A 14,140-nucleotide genomic window follows, 5' to 3' on the forward strand; every position below is an offset into this window, starting at 1 on the left:
AAAATCCATGTGAAAAGCAGGGTGTAACAGTGTATGTCTATAAACCTGTCAACCTGGTGGGCAGAAGGAGGATCATTGTGGCTCACTGACCACCAGCCTAGCCCCAAGTTCAGTGAGAGACCCTGTCTCAAGGGAATAGGGTGGAGAGTGACAGACAGACACCTGATGTCCTCCTCTGGCCTGTAAGCATACTCACATTCACATATAACACACACATGTACAACACACACACACACACACACACACACACACACACACACACACACCTCTGTCTGCCATTTGTATATCCAAAAGTGTAGCTTTCTGGAAGTTGGCAGGAATCCCATTTCTTTGGAAAACTTTCTAATTCTCAGAAGAACTTGCCCTTCCTCCAAATGGCCCCAAGAGTAGACTGAAAACACTTTTTTTTTTTTTCGAGACAGGGTTTCTCTGTGGCTTTGGAGGCTGTTCTGGAACTAGCTCTTGTAGACCAGACTGGCCTCGAACTCACAGAGATCCGCCTGCTTCTGCCTCCCGAGTGCTGGGATTAAAGGCGTGAGCCACCAATGCCCGGCTTGTGAAACATGTTTTAAATTAAATTTTTAATTTTATTTTATATACCAATCACAGTTTCCCCTCTCTCATCTCCTCCCGTTCCCTTCCACAACCTCATTTCTCCCTTCCCCTCATTCACTCCTCAGAAAGGGTAAGGCCTCCCATGGGAGTCAACAAATCATAGAATATCAAGTTGAGGCAGGACCAAGCTCCTCCCTCCTGCATCAAGGCTGAGGGAGGCATCCTCCCATAAGGAATACCACTTTTGATTACCCATATGGGAGTCCCTGGCTTTGTAATTCTGGAGCTCATCTTCAGCTGTAGAAAATCCACTTGGTGCTGGAAGCAGAAAGGGAAACTTACATGTCAGAAAGTGAAATCCCAAATGTCATGTTTGGCTCACTTTTCAGAGTAAGGTTGCAAGTGTGGAAGCACATGCTAGTGTCCAAAGCCACCCACATGCCTTAGGGATATGGAAGTTTCCAAGAAGGAAATTAAGTTCTCATTCCAACAGCTTCTGGTCTTTGTTCTTTCTGACCCTGTTTCCCTAGCTTCTAAACTCCTACTTTGGGCCAGATAACTGCTTGTTCTTCAGATAACCACCTGCTCTTCCAGCTTACAAGCTTGATTACTCAAGGAGCTGCCCTCAGTTCTTCCCATTGTGCTGCCGTAATATTCTTCCTGCCTCTTTCTCTGTCTGCCTCTGTCTCTTCATGTCCATCTCTCCCTCTCTCCCTCTTTCTGTGGTGTATGTTCCCAAGCACGTGGGGGAGATCAGACTGTCCTGTGCCATCAGTCTGCTTTATTCCCTTGAGAAGGGTCTCTCACTGAATCTGGAGTGAGGCTGGTGGCTACCAAGCTCCAGTCATCCTCCTTTCTCTGTTCCTTACAGTGCCGAGGTTTTAGGCACACATCACAGTACCCAGATCTTTACTTAGGAGCAGGAATTCAGACTCATGTCCTCATGTTTGTGCAGCAAGCTGTCTTAGCCACTGAGGCCTCTCTCTATCCCCGTCTTGTCTTAGTTCTTATTTAGTAGGCACACATTTATCCCCTCATATTTCCTGATCACTGTCAGCTTTTGTTCAAGCATCTTGAAATATTGCATCAACAAAAGACATTAATCCAACCGTCAATGGTACCTTAGTATCCAATCCTGTCTCACTGACCTGCAGACACCCTTTGCTGGACACTAGGCAGCATGAAGGTCAACTGAGTTGTGCAGTTTGCAGATTTCATGCTCACCAATACAACACTGCCCTCTTCAGGCTAGATTAGAACTCAAATTTAATGCACACCATCCTTGAGGAATGTGCCAAATAAAAGATAAGAGGGTTGGAATTGTTCCATTAGGGTCTCAACTATGTATCCATAATACAGGCAGATCTTAAACTCACAGTATGGGTTCTGCCTCATCCTCTCAAATGCAGCGATTGCAGGTGTGTCCCACCATATATAAATAAGTTTGGGATTGGAAAGATTCTTTGCTAATCTAAAACTTGGAGAAGATTGTGGTATCAGTAAAACGTGTTTTTGTATGTACCAAAGTACTGTGTTTATAATTGTCCCTCTAGCCCCATCCCTTCCTCCTTTATCCCCCTCACTGGTCCTCTTACTCCCCCTCAACTGTCACTGTCTGTTTTCATGTCATACATGTGTACATATGTATGCATCCACGGATAGTGAGATGATGGGTGACGGATATATAGATAGCACACAGTGAAAGCATGCAGTATGTATACACATCTTTCTCCTTTACCTTCCTTTGTTCCCCGACATCCTTATGCCTTAGACCCCCTACCTTTTTTCAAGGTCTCTTTGTAGCTTCATATTCTTTATATAAATGTAGTTTCTTCTCCCTGAGAGCAGGGAAGATTTATTTTTCTGAGTTAGATCATTTCACTTAACGTGTTAATTTCTAGTTCTTTCCATTTTCCTGTAAAATTTTATTTTGAAATACACACACACACACACACACACACACACACACACACACACACACACACACCTAGATAGCAGTCAGAACTACCCAGTGAGATCAGAGAGAGAGAGAGAGAGAGAGAGAGAGAGAGAGAGAGAGAATCAAATCTCACTGGGTAGTCTTGGTTACTATCTAGTTTCAAAAATATATAAAGAAATATGCAAATCAAATGGTCACACCACATCATAGTTATCAAAATAGGAACTCCTTCATGGGAACCACACCACTCTACCTTTTATCTCTGAGGTGACTTTCCTTAATGCTATTTATGATGGCTTTTAAAAAAATCTGCAATATCCTCTGAAAACCTAGAGATATTCAATGCCTCTGAATTGGAGTAAGGAGCACAAACAGCACTAAAGGAGACAAGGGAAGCATAACAAATAGGCAAAATCCCACAAGTAGTTCACATTTTACCTGGGAAGATTGGGAAGTGAACGTGATCAGGGTGCATTATGTTAAACCCCAATAATCAATAAAATATTATGTTTGAAAGATACCAACAATTAAAACAAAAGTCTGAAGAAAGTCCCTAAAACTTCCACTAGGAGTGCTCCTATACAGCTAAATCAGTGGATGCGTCTACATTTTTAAAGTGGTGAAAGGAACAGGATTTTCTCCCCGACCTCTCACCCTACTATGTCCTATGATGTTCTCTCTTTCCATAATGTCCATAGTCTGGTGCTGTAATCAACCATGCTTTTCAAGAAAGTGGGCAAGAGAGAAACAGCACAGAATGACTTCCTCTACTCCGGTACAATGATACCGGGAATAATAACAGAGAGAAAATTGGGAAATTCACACATTTTTGGAAGCTAATATCTTCCAAAATAAAATTTTCAGTGGGCCAAAGAAGGTATCAATTATCCATTCAAGTAAATTCTATAGTTTGTGGGCTATATCTCATTAAAGCTACAGCTTAAAAAGAAAGAAGTAGGGACTGCTCACAGGATCTGAACTCAGCCAGTGGGCTCCAGCACACCCAGAACTGCCAAGGCCCCAGTAACAGTCCCACCTCCATCCACCAGCCCAGGTAGGACAGGGGCTGCTTCTGGTTTGGGTTCCCCTGCCCTGCTCATGGACACCTGGTTCTGGGGGACTGCTCACGGGATCTGAATTTGGCCAGCAGGTTCCAGCAAACCCAGAGACTGCCAAGGCCCCAGTAACAGTCCTGCCTCCATCCAGGAGAAGAGTACATACATCAGAGTATTGGAACTGTTTGCATCTACCAAAAGGGAACCTTAGTACCGTACCCACCAGGAGAGGAAGAGACTACACCCACCAGAAGAAAGGATGGGAAAAAGACAATATAAAAGCACATTCAACAACAGAAAAACCAATATGACACCACCAGAGACTAGGGACCATATACCAGGAAGACCAGAACATCACAATGCAGATGAAGCAGGAGAGAATGACCTTAAAAACATCTTCATGACACCCAAAACTAATCACTGAACTGAACTGGAATCCAGTTGCAGAGAAGGACAAGTGAAGAGCAAAGGGGTCCAGACCAGGCTGGTGAAACCACAGAAACAGCTGACCTGAACAACGGGGAGCTCTTGGTCCACAGACTGATAGCTGGGATACCAGCATGGGATGGATCCAGACCCCAAGAACATGGGTTTCAGTGAGGAAACCTTGGAAATCAACAGGAACTCCTGTAATAGTTCAGTACTTATCCCTAGCATAGGTGTGGACTCTGGCAGCCCATTCTACATAGAGGAATACTCCCAGAGCCAAGACACATGGGGGTGGGCCTAGGCCCTATCCCAAAGGATATGATAGACTCTGATGACACCCTATGGAAGACCTCACCATCCAGGGGGAGCAGAAAGGATATATGATAGGTAGGGTTTTAGTTGGGGGGATGGTAGGGGAGGAGAGGAGGGAGAAGGGAACTGGGATTGTCATGTAAAACAATCTTGTTTCTAATTCAAACAAATCTGCAAAAAAAGAGAAAGAAATGGAAGAAAAAACAAACCAAAAATACAAGATATCAACAAATCTTTTAAGGAAACATTTCAAGACCTAAAAACTGAAATAGAGACAATAAAGAAGGAATGATGGAAATAGAAAAGCTGATAAATGATCAGGAACTACAGATGTAAGCATAACCAACAGCATACAAGAGATGGAAGAGAGAATCTCAGGAGTTGAAGATACACTAGGAGAAATCAACCAAAGAAAATCTTAAGTCCAACAAATCCCTAACACAAAATATCCAGGAAATATGGGATGCCATGAAAAGACCAAACCTAAGAATAATATGTATAGAAGAAGGTGAAGAAATCCATCTCAAAGGCACAGAAAACATATTCAACAAAATCATAGAAGAAAACTTTGCCAACCTAAAGAAAGACGTGCCAATGAAAATACAAGAAGCTTACAGAACACCAAATAGACGACCAAAAAAGTCCCCTTACCACATAATAATCAAAACCCCAAATACACAGAATAAAGAGAAAATATTAAGAGTAGCACAGGAAAAAGGTCAAGTAATATATAAAGGCAAATGTATCAGAATCACACCTGACTTTTCCATGGAAACTCTGAAAGCCAGAAGGTCCTGGATAGATATTCTACCTACACTAAGAGACCACAGATGCCAGTCCATGAAGGTAGGTGGAATACATCTTATCCCTTGGAACTAAAGTTACATACAGATGGCTGTGAGCCGCTATGTAGAAGCCATGAATTGAGCCCGAGTCCTCTAAAAGAGCAAAAGTGCTCTTATCTCCATCCAAAACAAACAAGAATGAATAATCAATGGTCATTAATATCCCTCATATTAATGGTCTTAACTCGGGCCTATAAAAAGACACAGGTAGCAGAATGGATAAGAAGACAGAATCCATCCTTCTGCTGCATACAAGAAACACATCTCAACTTCAAAGAGAGATGGTACCTAAGAATTAAAGGTTGGGAAAAGATTTTCCAATCAAATGGACCCAAGAAACAAGCGGGGGTAGTAATCCTTATATCCAACAAATTGGATTTTAACTAAAATCAGTCAAAGGAGATGAAGGTCACTTCCTACTCATCACAGGAGAAATCCATCAGGATGAAGTCTCACTTCTGAACATTTATGCCCCAAATACAAACGTATCCACGATCATAAAAGAAGCATTAATAAAACTCAAATCACACATAAAACCACACATACTTATAGTGGGAGACTTCAACACCCCTCTCCCACCACTGGACAGGAACACCAGACAGAAACTTAAAAAAGAAACAAAGGAACTAATAGAAGTTATGGCACAATTGGGCTTAACAGACATCTATAGAACATTCCATCCGAATCAAAACAATATACCTTCTTCTCAGAGCCACATGGAACCTTCTCTAAAATCGACCACATACTTGGCAACATAGAAAACATCAACAGGTACAAATAAATTGAAATAACCCCCTGTGTCTTATCAGACCACCATGCTTTAAAGTTAGAATTCAACAACAACACGAATTACAGAAAACATACAAACTCATGGAAATTAAGTAACACCCAATTGCACAATTCATGGGTCCAGGAAGAAATAAAAAAAGAAATTAAAGATTTCCTAGATTCAATGAGAATTCGGACACAACATATCCAAATCTATGGGACACTTTGAAAGCAGTGCTAAGAGGAAAGATCATAGCGCTAAATACCCACATGCACAACTGAAAGCTTTAGAAAACAAAGAAGCCAATACACCCTGGAGGAGCAGACGCCAGGATATAATCAAATTGAGGGCTGTAATCAATAAAGTGGAAACTAGGAGAACAATTCAAAGAATCAATATAACAAAAAGTTGGTTCTTTGAGAAAATCAACAAGATAGACAAACCTTTATCCAAACTTACCAAACAACAAAGAGTGAACATGCAAATTAATAAAATCAGGAATGAAAAGGGGGACATAACAACAGACACGAAAGAAATCCAGAGAATCATCAGGTCCTACTTCGAAAACCTATATTCCTAAAAATTTGAAAATCTAAAGGAAATGGACAATTTTCTGGACAGATTTCACTTACTAAAATTAAATCAACAGATAAGCAACTTAAATAGACCCCTAATGAAATTGAAGAAGTCATCAGAAGTCTCCCAACCAAAAAAAGCCCAGGGCTTCAGTGCAGAATTCTACCAGAAACTCAAAATACAGCTAATACCAATTCTCCTCAAGGTATTCCACACAATAGAAGCAGAAGGGTCATTGCCAAACTCTTTTTATGAGGCTTCAATCACCTTGATACCCTAGCCACACAAAGACACGACTAAGAAAGAGAACTGCAGACCAATATCACTCATGAACATTGATGCAAAAATTCTCAATAAAATATTGGCAAATCGAATCCAAGAACACATCAGAGAAATCATCCACCATGATCAAATAGGCTTCATCCCAGGGTTGCAAGGATGGTTCAACATATGAAAAATCCATCAATGTAATCCACCATATAAACAGACTGAGGAAAAAGAATCCACATGATCATCTCACTAGACACCGAAAAAGCCTTTGACAAAATCCAACATCCCTTCATGATTAAGGTCTTGGAGAAATCAGGGATAACAGGAACATACCACAAGATAATAAAAGCAATATACAGAAAGCTGACAGCCAACATCAAATTAAATGGAGAGGAACTCAATGCAATTCCTCTAAAATCAGGAACAAGACAAGGCTGTCCACAATCTCCATACCTCTTCAATAATGTCCTTGAAGTTCTAACTAGAGCAATAAGACAACAAAAGGAGATCAGGGGAATACAAATCAGAAAGGAAGAAGTCAAACTCTCACTATTTGCAGATTATATGGTAGTCTACATAGGTGACCTGAAAAACTCTACCAGGGAACTCCTACACCTGATAAACACCTTCAGCAAAGTGGCAGGATATAGGATTAACTCAAAAAATCTGTAGCCCTACTATATAGGGATGACACATTGGTGGAGAAAGAAATCAGAGAAATATCACCCTTTAAAATTGCCACAAACAACATAAAATGCTTTGGGGTAACACTAACCAAAACAGTGAAAGACCTGTACCATAGAATTTTGAGTCTCTAAAGAAAGAAATTAAAGAAGATACCAGAAAATGGAAAGATCTCCCATGCTCTTGGATAGGCAGGATCAACATAGTAAAAATGGCAATCTTGCCAAAAGCAATCTACACATTCAATGTAATCCCCATCAAAATCCCAACACAATTCTTCAATGACCTTGAAAGAACAATTCTCAACTTTATATAGAGAAACAAAATAGGATAACCAAAACAACCCTGTACAATAGAGGAACTTCTGGAGGCATTACCATCCCTGACTTCAAGCTCTATTTCAGAGCTATAGTCCTGAAAACAGCTTGGTATTGGCACAAAAATAGACAGGTAGACCAATGGAATAGAGCCAAAAACCCTGATATTAACCCACACACCTACGAACACCTGATTTTTGATAAACAATCCAAATTTATACGATGGAACAAAGAGAACATCTTCAACAAATGGTGCTGACATAACTGGATGCAGACATGTAGAAGACTACAGATAGACCCAAGCCTTTTGCCCTACACAAAACTTAAGTCAAAATGGATCAAAGACCTCAACATAAACCCATCCACACTGAACCTCTTAGAAGATAAAGTGGGAAATACCCTTGAATTAATCGGTACAGGAGACTGTTTCCTGAACATAACACCAGTAGCACAGACACTGAGATCAACAATTAATAAATGGGACCTCCTGAAACTGAGAAGCTTCTGTAAGGCAAAGGAGACAGTCAGCAAGATAAAACGGCAGCCCACAGACTGGGAAAAGATATTCACCAACCCCACATCTGACAGAGGGCTGATCTCCAACACATACAAATTACTCAAAAAGTGAGTCTCCAAAACACCAAACAATCTAATTAAAAAATGGGGTACAGAACTAAATAGACAATTCTCAATAGAGGAATCTAAAATGGCTGAATGGCACATAAGAAAGTGTTCAACATCCTTTGCCATCAGGGAAATGCAAATCAAAACAACTCTGAGACACCGTTTTACTCCTATCAGAATGGCTAAAATCAAAAACATCAATGATAGTTTATTCTGGAGAGTATGTGGAGAATGGGAAACACTCCTCCACTGCTGGTGGGAGTGCCAACTTGTACAGCCACTTTGGAAATCAGTATGGTGATTCCTCAAGAAAATGGGAATCAACCTACCACAAGACACCGCAATTCCACTCTTAGGCATATACCCAAAAGATGCACATTCCTACAACAAGGACATCTGTTCAACGATGTTCATAGCAGCCCTATTTGTAATAGCCAGAACCTGGGAGCATCCTAGATGCCCCTCAACCGAAGAATGGATAGAGAAAATGTTGTACATTTACACAATGGAGTACTACTCAGCAGAAAAAAAAAATAATGGAATCTTGAAATTTGCAGGAAAATGGATGGAACTTGAAGAAATCATTTTGAGTGAGGTAACCCAATCACAAAAAGACAAACATGTTATGTACTCACTCATATGTGGATTTTAGACATAGAGTAAAGGATTACCAGCCTATAATCCGCACTGCCAGAGAAGCTAGTAAACAAGGAGGACCCTAAGAGAGACATACATGGTCCCCTGGAGAAGGGGAAAGGGACAAGATCTCTTGAGCAAATTGGGAGCCAGGGAGTTGGGGGGAGGGAGCTAGGAGAATGTAAATGGGAGAAGAGGAAGGATGCAGAGGTCATGAGGGAGCAGAAAGGTTGAGTCGGGGGAAGAATAGAAGAAAACAAGAAAGGAGATACCATAATAGAGTGAGACATTTTAGGGTTACAGAGGAATCAGGTACTAGGGAAAGGTTTGGAGATCTCCAAAGATGACACCAGCTAACAATCTAAGCAACAGAGGAGAGGCTCCCTTAAATGCCCTCTCCTGATAATGAGATTGTTGACGGTCTTATGCCATCCTATAGCCTTCATCCAGCAGCTGGTAGAAGTAGAAGCAGACACCCACAACTAATCACTGAACTGAACTGGAATCCAGTTGCAGAGAAGAAGGAGTGATGGGCAAAGTGGTCCACTTTTTGCTGGGATACTAGCATGGGACGGATCCAGACCCCAAGAACATGAGTTTCAGTGAGGAGAGCTCAGAAATCTATGGGACCTCCTGTAGTAGTTCAGAACTTATCCCTAGCATAGGTTTGGACTTTGGGAATACTCCCTGAGCCAAGACACATGGGGGTGGGCCTAGGCCCTATCCCAAAGGATATGATAGACTCTGATGACCCCATATGGAAGGCCTCACCCTCCCTGGGGAGCAGAAAGGATATATGATAGGTAGGGTTTTATTTGGAGGGGTAATAGGGGAGCAGGGGAGGCAGTGGAACTGGGATTGATATGTAAAACAATCTTGTTTGCAATTCAAAAAAATAAAGGAAAAAAAGAAAAGAAAAAAGAAAGAAGTATACACATTGATCAGCAGGAAAAATGGATGAAAGACATCCAGTATTAAGATCCTCATGACTCAAAAACTGAGGGTAAGGCCCTATTGCTGAAGACAACACCTGTATATCTCATTGAACATGGAGAAGTCAAGCTGGTGTCTAGCTAGAGCCTTCAGCCCTACTAACCAGTGTTCAAGACCCTAGAAGGTACCCAGCATGCTACCAGAGTATAAAGGTCAACATCAGCCCAGCTACAAACCCTTTGCTCTGCAGTGTTGACCTGTCTGCATGACACCATGGTGTAACTGTGACACAAACATTGTGCGAATAACAAAGCACTATCTGATTGGATTTAGGCCCACTCCATGAGGCAGAACCCATGCCTGACACTAAGAACCTGAGAGTAGGCAGGCTGTAGAACTAGCGGAAAACCAATACTTATTGTTCTATCAAAGGAGCATAGCAATAAAATATCTCCTAACAACATTCTGCTATACTCATAGATCAATGTCTCACTCAGCCATCATCATAGAAGCTTTCTCCTCAGCAGGTGGGAGCCAATACAAACACCTACAACTGTGCAATGTGCAGAGAGTGAGAGATCTTGGAATCCTCAGTTCCAAATGAGATGTCTTTATCAAATCCCTCCCCCCAGGGCACAGAGAATTATATGGAAGAGGAGGCTGAAAGATTGTAAGAGCCAGTGAGTATGGATCATAACAGGGAAACACTGTCCTCCACACAGAACAGGGATGATGCACACACAAACTCACAAAGACATGCTCAGCATGCTCAGGGCCTGCATGGATCTAAGCCAAATGGAGTCCCAGTGTTGAGATGTAGGCACGAACCCACATCCTTAACCATAAAGCTAGTTCCAGTTGACAACCACTCACAAAGGAAAAATTAGTTTCTCCAAGGAGTCTCACTGGGTACACAAACCCCACTTCAGGTCAGGCTCCATGATGCCTCCCAGTAGATGGCCAATGTAAAATGAAGTCAAGGGTATTTGGGGGTATTTTTATTGCTTCATATTTCTTTGTCTTGGCATTTTAAACCTTACTGGTCTTTTGCTTGTATATTATAGTTTCTGATTTGGGGGTTTTAGGGATTTTTCTATATGTATGTGCTTGTGCATATGGTCTGTGACCATATGAAAATGTAAAAACAACAAATACTCCTGGAAACAAACATCAAGAATCTCTTCAAAGTAGACTTGGGGGAATCCCACAGCTAAAGTGAGTGTTTGTCCCCAGTGTCAGGACTATCTGTGTTTACATCTGTGGTTCCTCTATAATTAAAAAATGGTCATCATTTATGGTACAAATGGTATCTATTCTCTGTCTTTATGAATTTGTTTTTTTCATGATACTGAACATACTTTGCCAGAGAAGTTCCCCAGTCCCTCACGTGGACAGCAGCCAACAGAGAGATGCAAAATTGGTCAAAGTGTTGAGAAATGGAGACCAAGGGTTCAGCCCTAAATGGGACATCTGTATTAACATCCCTCCTTGGTCCAGTGGAAAGAGAGGTTGGAAGAGTGCAGGAGGCAGAAGATTGGGTGGATTGCTGAGAAATGCTGTTTTCTGGACCTGACAGGGCTATCCAAGTTATGGTCACCTGCCACTCAAAGACCAAGCCACTCAAAATTCTGGCACAGAGGGGGTAGGTGGTCTCCAGGCCTCCTCCCACACTGAGGAGCTGCTGACAGTTGATGTTTTCTAGGCAACATCTTTAGAACATGATGTCACTTGTTAGGATTCTATGCTCCAATAGATGGCTACATACACATTAACATATGGGCAACACTAAACAGAGTTAGTGGGCATTAACAAAATAAGACATGTGTTTGGCTGGAAGAGGGAGGCATGAAGGAGCTGGAAGGGAGAAACAGAGGCTTATATATGCTTGAATTTTATTGTATGTACATATTAAATTCCCCAAACAAAAATGTAAAATCTTTTTGCCTGTAGTCATTAACTTCATTTCTGTGGGAAGGTCTGAATGGAACATCATGACAGTGAGTATATGGTTGAGAAAAACAATTTATCCAATTGCAACTGGGAAGGAGATGAGGGGAGGGAGTGGGGGAAACTGAGGAACTTAGAGGATCTGATGAGAGAAAATATACTCTTTAAAGTCAGGACTCCAGTTGTAGAAGTTAACATTCAAAGACTATGTATGATATTACAAACCTGATTTCAGAACTTTGGACTTTAAGCAGGAAATAGAAAGTTTCAAAGGGCATTGAGCCCCAGGCAGGGGAAAAGGAAAAAGGTTGAGAGTTGTAAAATTGTTCACACCCCACAGATCGTGAAAACATTGTCCTTTGACATTGTAACTCACTCTAATATATGTTCATGATGAAATTGTTAGTATCTGCAACCTAACTATTTGTGTTATGCAAATGTTATTAGAAACTAGAAGTCAGAGTTCATTCTAACAGGAATGTAACGTGTAATTTACAAGCCTTATGATAGAAATATGTTTAAGAGAACAAACTTAAGTCGTGTCTGTACCAGAGGCACTGAAGACATTCCCACACAGGTTTTAAAAAGCCATTTTAGCCATTTTATACCTCTCCTTCCCACAGGAGAATGTTTGAGGCTGCAAGAGCTCAGGTGCTACCTCCTGGTGGATTTTTTCTGCTTCAGGAACAATTGGAGCTGGACCATGGCCCATTCCCCATTAACCTTGTTTGTTACAGAGACTGATTCCAGCCAGAGACGGATATGGTTTTCCTTGCCTACAGGGATTCCTAAGACGGAACATGAATGAGGAAATGTGTGGTTCTATGACTGACCCCCCTGGTAGGTTGAAGGGAGCCACCTAAGCCAGGCACAGTCATCTGTCCCATTGCAGAAGCACAGGTTTCTTTTTATTAATTTAAGAGAGGGGAATTGTCGGGAGCTGAATATTGTGCTATTAGAGGATTTCTTGGGGTCCAAAGCTCTGGAGCTCCAGTTTACATTGTATTGCAGATGCCAGCTGATTTGCTGTTGAATGGCATAGCCTCAGTGGAGAATGTCCCCTAGTTTTGCATCTCTACAGAACTAAGCATTTGGGTGGAGGGTTAGGTCTACGTGACAGTGAGGAGAGAGTTAGGAGATATTGGTCTACATGAGGAGAGACAGTTGAGAGAGATCAGCTGATAGGGTCTAGGGAGATGGAAGAGAAATGGTCTCAGGATCAGGGAAGAATGGTTAGATTACAGCCAGGAAGATGCTGAATAAAGGAGAGACTCCAGTTTTGCATCATGGAACTAAGAGCTCTCTAAAGATGATAAGATGCCAATGTTTGGTCTTTATCACCATTGGGTTGCTAGGAATTTCCAAGTCCATGATCCCCCACTCAGGCAGGACTTCATGGCTTCTGTGGTTTGGGGCTGAGACATGCTGGGCCACAACAATCTATCTCTATATCTGTATCTCCATACTTGTGAGTGTACACACACACACACACACACACACACACACAATTAGACATACAAATATGCACATAAAATATATAAAACTCTTCTGGAACAAACATAGTTTACTCTGAAAACTTAATTTGCTTAAGAGGATCTTGCAATAGGGGCAATATGACCTTTGTCTGTATATGCCTATAGTCTAACTGGGTAGGATACCCTAGTGATTTCTTTTTTTTATGTTTTTTTTTGTTTTTGTTTTGGTTTTTTGGTTTTTTTTTTTTTTTGAGACAGGGTTTCTCTGTGTAGCTTTGGAGCCTATCCTGGCACTCACTCTGGAGACCAGGCTGGCCTCAAACTCATTTCTCTGTATTGTTTTGGAGGTTCTCCTAGAACTCGATCTGGAGACCAGGCTGGCCTCGAACTCACAGAGATCCACCTGCCTCTGCCTCCGGAGTGCTGGGATTAAAGGTGTGTGCCACCAATGCTCTGCTTAGCCTAGCCATTTCTTGAGACTAAAATCCAGCCAGCACTATGGCCAATCCAGTGCAAAGTCTTGGCCTTCAAAGGGACATAAAATAGAACAGTGTTCTATTTCAAATGATAGCTTTAAACTTGAGGAGATGTGTACAGTAAGAACAGCTGTAGTTGTAAAGGCAGACATTGTGTGCTAGAAATACATCCTGATAGCCTCCACACTCATCCTCATCCACGTTCATTGACTCATTTACTGCATGTCTTAACAACTTTCTATAAATACTTAGATGACTCACAGCCAGACAGAGGATAAAGGTGAGTCACAGCCTGAAG

The sequence above is a fragment of the Cricetulus griseus genome, chromosome 4, assembly GCF_003668045.3.
Source record: "Cricetulus griseus strain 17A/GY chromosome 4, alternate assembly CriGri-PICRH-1.0, whole genome shotgun sequence".
Taxonomy (NCBI): Eukaryota; Metazoa; Chordata; class Mammalia; order Rodentia; family Cricetidae; genus Cricetulus; species Cricetulus griseus.